Consider the following 9,599-nt stretch of genomic DNA (forward strand, 5'->3'; position numbering starts at 1 on the left):
TTGGGAGTTGTAAGCTAAATAAACCCTTTCCTCCCCAAGTTGGTAGTGGTCAGAGTGTTTTGTCACAGCAATGAAGAAACAAACTAAGACAGCCACTATAATTCAAACTGAATTACTGGGACTGGAGAGATGGCTCAGCAGTTAAGAGCACTGGCAGCTCCTGCAGAGGACCCAGCACCCAGATGGCGGCTATGAACCGTCCTTAACTCCAGTTCCTGGGGAATCTGAAGCCCTCTTCTGACCTCTGTGGCATTGCATGACACGGGTGCACTCACTTACATGCAGGCAATACACTCATACACATAAATAAAAAATAATAAAAATTAAAAATAAAATAAAAATAATAAATTATAAGACTGAATTACCATCTAATGAAGATGCTTAGGAAAATTATTTCCCACTAGGATTACTGTGGAAGAACACAGTCAGCCTGTCTTTAGGCAAACAGATAAACTAGTCACTGGGATACAGCAACTGAACTGGGGGTTCCAGAAAGCTCAATGATCTGGAAACAAGACCTCCCTATCTATCAGCTCTTGTTCCAGATCACTGCTGTGAATTTATAAAAGTATCCCTTGTTGCCGGGTGTGGTGGCGCAAGCCTTTAATCCCAGCACTTGGGAGGCAGAGGCAAAAAAACACCACCCAACAACCCACACAAAAAAAAAAAAAAAAAAAAGAAAAAAAAAAAAAGGGCCCTTTTTTCAAAAAAAAAAAAAAAAAAAAAAAAAAAAAAAAAAAAGTGTCCCTTGTCCACTGGCCACAGGCAAGCAGCAGGAACTGAAGGAGGGAAACCGCCAGGCTGCTGAGGCCAATTGTTCTGTTTACTGATAAACAGCCTTCCTAGTAACAGCTGGCCATTTGAGGATAGAGCCGTCCTGAACCTTCCATTCTGGGGAAACTTGGATGGATTCGTTTAATGCAATGGAGAAATAAAAGCAGAACGTCTCTCTACAAGGAAGCATTCTTGAAGCCAAATCAAATATGGAAGACCAACTGATGAAAACTTCCAAGAGGAGAGCTCTGGCTTTCTTTGTCTTGATCCAGGATAGACTGAAAGAGTCAGCTGTTTCTTCCTTTACAAGCGTTATAAATCAAGGAAGAGATTTCGCAATTTCAGTGAAGATACAGATTCCATCAGGGTGTTTCCACTACAAGTCATTTCCACAGTCGCCCCTTGTCATGGGCTGATCTGTATCAGCACAGTTCAAGTCTGGGTTCTACCCTGAGGTTTTCATATTTGAGTCTGGATCCTGGCATTTTTTCCTCCTTTAAAAATGAATACTAAAGTCTGAAGAGATGGTTCAGTGGTTAAGAGCACCAACTGTTCTTGGAGAGGACCCACATAGCAGCTAACTGTAATTCTGTTCCAGAAGTTCCAGGGGATCTGACACCCTCTTCCAGTCTCCACAGGCACTGGATGCATGTGGTGTATTTACATAATGCTGGCAAAACACTTATACACATAAAATAAATTAAAATAATAAAATTGGGCTGGGTATGGTGGTACACAACTTTAATCTTAGCACTCAAGAGGCAGAAGGAGGCAGATCTCTGTGAGTTCAAGGCCAGCCTGGTCTACATAGTGAGTTCCAGGGTAGCTGAGGCTACAGGGAGATCCTGTCTCAAAAAGACAAAAATTATAAATAAATAGAAAGAAAGAAAGAAAGAAAGAAAGAAAGAAAGAAAGTACTTCCCCTCAAGTGTGCAAAACTACACTATTATTTGTTATTTGGAAATAGTGTGCATCATTGGAGGGATTTGATTGATTTAAATCTGAATAGGCTAGAAGGTGATTAAAGAAAACCAGTACACTTGATGGAGGTCTGCAATAGGATCTTCCAGCGAAACAACCAACAGGAGATACATAAATTCATGCTAGGGAATTGGTTTATGCACTTATGGAAGCTGAGAACTATAAGCTGGCTTCAAGAGGATACAGTCACAGGAACAGGACTAGTGTAATATGGTGTCAGTCCCAAGGCCTGGAAACCTGGAGCTGTGATGATGTAAGTCACAACTCAGATAGCCAAACAACAAATGCCCTCTTCCCCTCTTGTCTTTGGTAAAGCTGTCAACAGGTTGGATGACACCAGCCTGTATCCAGGAGGACATTTTTTCCCCTGGGTCTACTTAAATGCTAATCTTATCCAGAAGAGCATCTATAGGCACACCCAGAAATAATGTTTAACCAAGTGTCTGGGCACCCTTGACCTAGTCAGGTTGGCACATAAAATGATCAGAGACATCAATTGTTCACATCTTCTGTCTTGATCACCTCATTTTTGTACTCACGAGTCACCTTCATACCATCCTCAATTTTCTTATCCACTAACATGCCATCTTGCTATTCTGAGTGTGTCTTTGTATATTCATCCATTTTGTGTGTAACACTGACAATGTCTGCATTTGTAGATGCGTTGTTGCCATCCAACTTAGAAAAAAATTAATATTCTGCTAAGAACCTATTGCATTTCAGTGAGAAGCATACTATTTAGTCCACCCAGTGTCTCTTTGGCCTTATTTGAAATATATTATTATTAGCCCTAGATTTAGAAATAAAGTACATGAGTTGAGGGAATGTAACTTAGTTTGTGAGTGTTGACTAGCATTCACAAAGCCTTGGGCTCAACCCCCAGCACCACAATAAAATTAATTAATTATCTTTACTATAAGAGCAGTATGCCTCTTTCTCTTTCCACATGCCTGTCTGAGTCCATAAAATACAATAGAAACTGCAAGTGATGGCACACACTTTTAATCCCAGGCAGAAGCAGGCATATCTCCTTCTGTAAGATCAAGGCCAGCCTGGTCTACATAGCACACTGCAGGCCAGTTGGGGCTACACGGAGAACCTGTCTCAAAAAAGACTGGAAAAAAAAATACAATAGAATTTATGAGCTATTATGGGTAGTGAAAAAGCCTTGTCAATTTGTTTCTCTCAGTCTCCTTGGAGCCTATGCCATGGTGGAATTCCCTAGGGGCATCTGCTAAAAGGCTAAACAGAGGTCCTCCCCACCACTGAATGGCTATCTTTTCTATGTGGGATCCACATTCTGGGTAAGTGTGCTTTGTACATTTGCCTCTTCCTGAAATGTGCCTTGGGGGAAGGAGAGCATTCCGTATTATCTTCCATTCAAACTATGGTTTCTGGTTGTTGGGGGGGGGTGTCTTTGTTTTGTGGTTTAAAGCATTTTTAATTAAATTTTTATTTATTTATTATTTATTATTTTTTGGTCTTTTTGAGACAGGGTCTCCTTGTAACTCCAGCTGGCCTGGAACTCACTGTATAGGCCAAGCTGGCCTTGAACTCACAGAGATCTGCCTGCCTCTGCCTCCCAAGTGCTGGGATTAAAGGCATGTACCATCACACCTGGCTCTGTTTTGTTTATTTTTATTTTGTGTGTACAAGTGTTTGGCCTATGCATATGTAAGTGTACCTATGTGTACAGTATTTGCAGAGGCCAGAGAGAGCATTGGAGTCCATGGAATTGGAGTTACAGATGGTTGTTAGCCACCATGTGGGTGTTGGGACTGAACCAAGTTCTCTGCAAGAGCAACCAGTTCTCTTAACTGCTGAGCCATTTCTCCAGCCCCTAAAAAATATTTTAAACCTTATTTTTTGTTTATTTGTTTTTGAGACAGGATCTCACTATGTAGTTTTGACTAGCTTTGAACTTGCTATGTAGACTAGGATGGCTTTGAGATCTGACTGCCTCTATCTCCTGAATGCTGTGATTAAAGGCGTGTGCCACTATACCTATTATTATTATTAATTATGTATTGGAAACAGTCTTGCTATATAGCCCTAGATAGCCAGGTACTCACTCTATAGCCAAGGCTGACTTTGAGATTACAAAAGTCCTCCTGTCTTTGTCTCCCTAGTGCTAGGATTACAGGCATGAGCTACCATACATCACTTCAAAATATAGTTTTAGATCTAGCATTTCCATTAATAATACAGATCAGGCCTGTGAGTTGGCTCAGTGGAGCAACACACATGCTACTCAAGCCTAGTGTGCTGGATAGTGTTAGTGTCAAGTTGACATACCTGGGTTGAGGGACCTTTAATTGGGGAATTTCCTTCATTGGACTGGCCTATAGCCATGTCCATAGGACACTGTGGGAGACAGGCTTGAGCCTAGGGTGAAAGTCTTATTGACAGCCATTCAGCAGGCCCAAGGCAACAGCCCTGGAGCCACAAGAAATGCCTTGTGACATTTGCTCCCTTTGGCAGATCATGAGACTGATGCCTAGAGCTTGCCACTCCCTAATCACCACCCTTGGAATCCAAAATTGCAACACTTAGATATTGCAACAGTCAGGGTCACGTGGTTTCCAGGAATCCAGGCTCTGTAATCTGAAACCCATTATGCTAATGAGGCATCCTACCCGATACTCTGTGATAGGACATTAAGTCTGTTATGCTAATAGGTGCAGCTGCCACTGGCGGTGACCACAGGGCATCTTCTTGATTGTTGAGTGATGTGGGAGGTCCCAGCTCACTGTGGGTGGTGCCACCCCTGGGCAGGTGGGCCTGAGTTGCATAAGAAAGCAAACTGAGCTAGGGCCAGGGGAGCAAGCCAATAAGCAGCATTCCTCCATGTCCTGTGCTTCAGCTCCTGCCTCCAGATTCCTGTCCTGAATTCCTACCTTGGGCTCCTGGATGAATTGTGACCTGGGATATGTAAGCTAAATAAAACATTTCCTCCCCAAGTTGGTATTGGTCAGAGTGTTTTGTCACAACAATAGAGAGACAAACTAGGATACCTGGTGACCCAAGTTCAATCCCTTGAACACATGGGTATCAGTCATTTTTCTGTGGCTGTGATAAAATGCCATGGACAAAAGTAACATAGAGGAGAAAGGCTTACAGGCTATTTTGGCTTACAGTTCCAGAGCAATGGTGCTGATGGTGGCAAAGATATGGTAGCAGGCCAGGGGAGGCTAGGCATGGCGGCAGGAGCAAGAAGCTGGCTGGTCACGGTTTCATCCACACATAGGGAGCAGAGAGAGTTCAGCAACTAGGGCAAGGCTATAAACCCTCAAATTTGTCCCTAGCAAGTCTCTAAAGACTTCATAGTCTCCCCCAAACAGTATCACCCACTGGGGGACTAACTATTGAGTTGCATAAGCTTAGGGACATTTCTCATCAAACTATAACACCATGTAAGATGGGAGTTTTGAGGGTTTTCTGGACCTCTGCAGGTATTCCACACGCGAGCATACACACACACACACACACACACACACACACACACACACACACCAATAATAATAGTAATAGCTATAAATAAAATTTAAATTAAAGAAAAAGAAAGAAAGCAGTCCTGGCATCTTCTTGGCACCCAACTTTCTTTTTCTTCTTTTTTTCTTTCTCTCTCTCTCTCTCTCTTTTTTTTTTTTTTTTTTTTTTTTTTTTAAAAAAAAAAAAAAAAAAAAAAAAAAGAGGACGATAAATCTTTGCTATGAAGACCAGGCTGACCTTAAACTCACAGAGATCCCCCTGCCTCTGCCTCCCGAGTGCTGGGACTAAAGGCCTGTGCTACCACACCTGGCCTTGGCACCTAACTTTAACCCCAGCACATGAGAGGCGGAGGGAGGCCGAATTTTTCTTTTCTTTTTTTGTCTTTTTGAGACAGGTCTCCCCGTAGCACCAGCTGGCCTGGAACTTGCTATGTAGACCAGGCTGACCTCAAACTCACAGAGATCCCCTTGCCTCTGCCTCCTGAGTGCTGGGATTACAGGCGTTCCCCACCACACCCAGCTTGGGAGGCCTGACTTCTATAGCAAGTTCCAAGCCAGTCAGCCAGAGCTACATAGAGAAACCCTGTCAAAAAAAAAAAAAAAAAAAAAAACAACCTGATAATCTCAAGCCAGGAACATGCCTGTAGTCTCAGCCCTTGGGAAATGGAAGTATAAGAATCAAGATCAGTTCAAGGTCAGAACTGAGTTCAAGGCTAGCTTGGGCTGCATGAACCTGTCTCAAATAACAACTTCAACAATAAAATGCAGGTAGTCTGACTTTTCCTCCCTCTCCTCCCTCCCTCCCTTCTTCCCTTCTTTCTTCTCTCTCTCTCTCTTTCATTCATTCATACATTCTGTGTTGTGTTTTGGGATAGGAACTCACTGTCTAGCCCTGTTTGGTCTAGAATTAACTATGTAGACCAGGCTGGCCTCAAACTCTCAGAGATCTTCCCTTATCGGCTTTCCAGGTACTGGGATTAAAGGAGTGACCCACCATGCTAGGCCATAATTGGTACTTTTAAAACCCCAAATATCACTGCAGAAGAGAGAGGATCTTAATAGTAAATTTGGTCATAAGTTCCTAATGCATATTCATACATATATCTGTCTGTCTATACATCTCTATTTTAAAATGGATTGGGTTCAATGCTGAGCCATAAAATCGAAAAACTGAAATTTTGGAAACTTTAGATTAAATAGGATTTGTAGTATGCATTACTATCCATTGACCCATTATCTTTCTTTTTTTGGGGGGGTGTCTTTTTGAGACTCCTTTTTTGGGTCTCCCTGTAGCCCCAGCTGGCCTGGAACTCACTATGTAGATCAGGCTGGCCTTGAACTCACAAAGATCCACTCGCCTCTGCCTCCCAAGTGCTGGGATTAAAGGCGTGGGCCACCACCCCTGCCTGGCTCATTAACTATTTTCTACTTTTAACTAACATATCCTAATTTGAGTGGGTATGTGTGAATAGGAATGTGCCTGGCTGTTTGTGTGCTTGCTTGCTTTTGAGACAGGATCTCCCTTATAGCTGCAGCTGGCCTGGAACTCACTTTGTAGACCAGGCTAGTCTGGATCTCACAGAGCTCTTCCTGCTCTGCCCCCTTAGTGCTTGGATTAAAGTTGTGTGTCTCCTGGCTGTTTGTTTACTTTTTTTTTTTTTCATTTGATGTGTATGAGTGTATTGTCTGCAATGCACATAAGTACACCTGTGTTGTGCATTGCCTGTGGAGGTTAGAAGAGGGCATTGGTTTCCTTGGAACTGGAGTTACAGACAGTTGTTGGCCACCATGTAGGTGCTGGGAATCAAACCTGGGTCCTCTGCAAGAGTAACCAGTGCTCTTAACCTCTGAGCCATCTCTTCAGCCCTTTGTTTGCTCGTTTTTTGAGACAGGATATGAGCCCAGGCTGGTCTCAAACTCACTTTGTAGTCAATGTTGAAAATGAATTCCTGCTTCTTGCCTCTACCTCTCAAGCGCTGGAATTACTTCTGAATGCCACCACATGTGACACAGAATGCGCCCAACTTTAAAAGCTCTATTTTCCAGCCTACCTTGTATTTAATGGGAACTCTCTGACCTGGTTCTGATCAATGATGTGCAAATGCAAACCACTCAGAAGGGCTTGTGAGGAAACTATTTTCAGATAAAAGAGCCAGACTCATCTGGCTTGGGCTTTTTCCCTTTGACCCTTCCTTCCTTCCTCCCTGTAATACAGGTGGGATATCCCCTTCATCATTGAACAGAAGTTCAAAAGAATTGGAGACCTAGGTCCCAACAGTCTTAAAGCCCTGAATCCTTGCCAATGACTGTCTTCTTCTGGACTTTTTGTTTGGCAAGAAGAAAAAGCTCTTGAGGACAAACTGTCTTAGTTGGTTTGGAATGCTATTATAAAATACCTTAGACCAGTGCTATAGTTTGGGCCTGGAAAATCCCCCAGAGGCCCATAGCTTAAAGGTCTAGCCTCCAACTTCATGTTATTGAGATATCAGGCAGGGAAAGGTCAGAAGCCGGCATTGCAGAGTCCGAGGGTCACTGGAGTTATCCCCTCTCTTTTGCTTTTCCTTTCTTTTTTTCTTGGTTGTGTATATATGATGTTGTATGAGAGTGGGTACACATGCTAGGGTACTTGTGTGGAGATCAGAGGACAGTGTTCTGTGTTAATCCACACTCTCTCCTTTGTTTTTAAAATTACATTTATTTTGGGGGGATGGCACATGTGGAAGTTAGAGGACAGCTTGCAGGAGTTAGTCTTCTTATTCCACCATGTGGGTCCTAGGGATCAAAGGCAACTCATCTAGCTTGGTGGCAACTGCTTTTGCCTGCTGAGCCATCTCGCCAGCCTGCCTGTCTTCCACCTTATTTGAGGCAGGTCTTTTTGAATGTGTGTGTGTGTGCATGCGTGTGTGTGTGTGTGTCTGTCTGTGTCTGTGTGGGGGGTATGGGTGGGGTATGGGTACGCTACAGTGCGTGTGTGGACGTCAGAGAACAAACTGGGGTGTTGGTCCTCACCTTCCACCTTACCTGTGACAGACTCCATTTTGTGTGTGTGTGTGTGTGTGTGTGTGTGTGTGAGACTGTATATGCCAAACTAGTTGGCCTGTGCAGTTCTAAGAACTGTCTTGTTTCTGTCTCCCATCTCACCGTAGAAGTGCTTGGATTACACATACTTGCCCTACAGTGTCTGGCTTTTATTTGAGTTGTAAGGATTTGGAAATCGGGTCCTCATGCTTGCATAACAAGCCCTCTTGCCCACTGAGCCATCTGGTCAAACTCTCCTTTGTCTTTTGTTCTTGACCATGAAGTGAGTAGTTTTATTCTGCCACATGCTGTCTCCATGATGACTAACCCAAATCAAAAAGCAATAAGGCCAACCAGAGGACTGAAGCCTCTAAAACTGTAAGCCAAAATAAACCCTGGATTTTTTTTTAGGTATTTTTCATAATGACAGAAAGGTGATTAGCACAACTGGATAACTTATAAACAACAGAAATCTATTGCCTAGAATTCTGATGGCTGAGAAGTCAAAAACCAAGACGTGAACAGATTGTCATGGGGAAGGCCCAGTTTCTTACAGGTTCTCCCTGCTTGTTGTATCCTCACATAGGTAGAAGAGTGAATGAACTCCCTCAGATCTCTTTTATAAGAGCGTTAGTCCTGCTTTTGAAAGTGGAGCCCTTTATGAGCTCATCACCCCCAAACCCCCACTTCTTAATAAGACTGCATTGCGGGGTTAAGATCCTTCATATGAGCACACCCACATTTACACTATATCACCAGGTAAGTTGACTTTTCTGTAATCTGTTACTGAATGTTATCCCAAGATAATTCAGGTTCTAATAGAAGAGAGGATTTGGCCTCTGTGCTATACCTTCATTCTTGCCCACCTTGTTTGTTCAGCTAACTTGATTGGGACAAGGTGAATCATCAAGGTAATGATTCACACATCATGAGGTTTGGCAAGGCTTTGCTTATGTGTCAAAGATCACACGTTCAGGGAGTGATTCAATGGCATATCCTCCAGTGCTTTAAGGGTGTGTCTGACAGCTACTTGATCAATATTGAGGTTCTTCATATACTATTGTACTGATTTCTCTCAATTATTTTTAATTGTGTGTGTGTATGTGTATGTGTGTGGTGTACATGTGAGTGCAGGTGCCCTTGGAGGCCAGAGGAAGGCACTGGATTCCCTGGAGCTGGAGTTATGAGCAGTTATGATCTGCCTGATGTGGGTGCTGGGAATTGAACTCGGGTCCTCTGCAAGAGCAATATTCACTCTAAACTTCAGGGCCATTTCTCCAGCCCTTTTTTGAGACGGGGTCTTCTTATAGCCCCAACTGGCCTGGAACTCAGAGG

The sequence above is a fragment of the Nannospalax galili genome, unplaced genomic scaffold (assembly GCF_000622305.1).
Source record: "Nannospalax galili isolate Female #2095 unplaced genomic scaffold, S.galili_v1.0 scaffold511, whole genome shotgun sequence".
NCBI classification, from domain to species: domain Eukaryota; kingdom Metazoa; phylum Chordata; class Mammalia; order Rodentia; family Spalacidae; genus Nannospalax; species Nannospalax galili.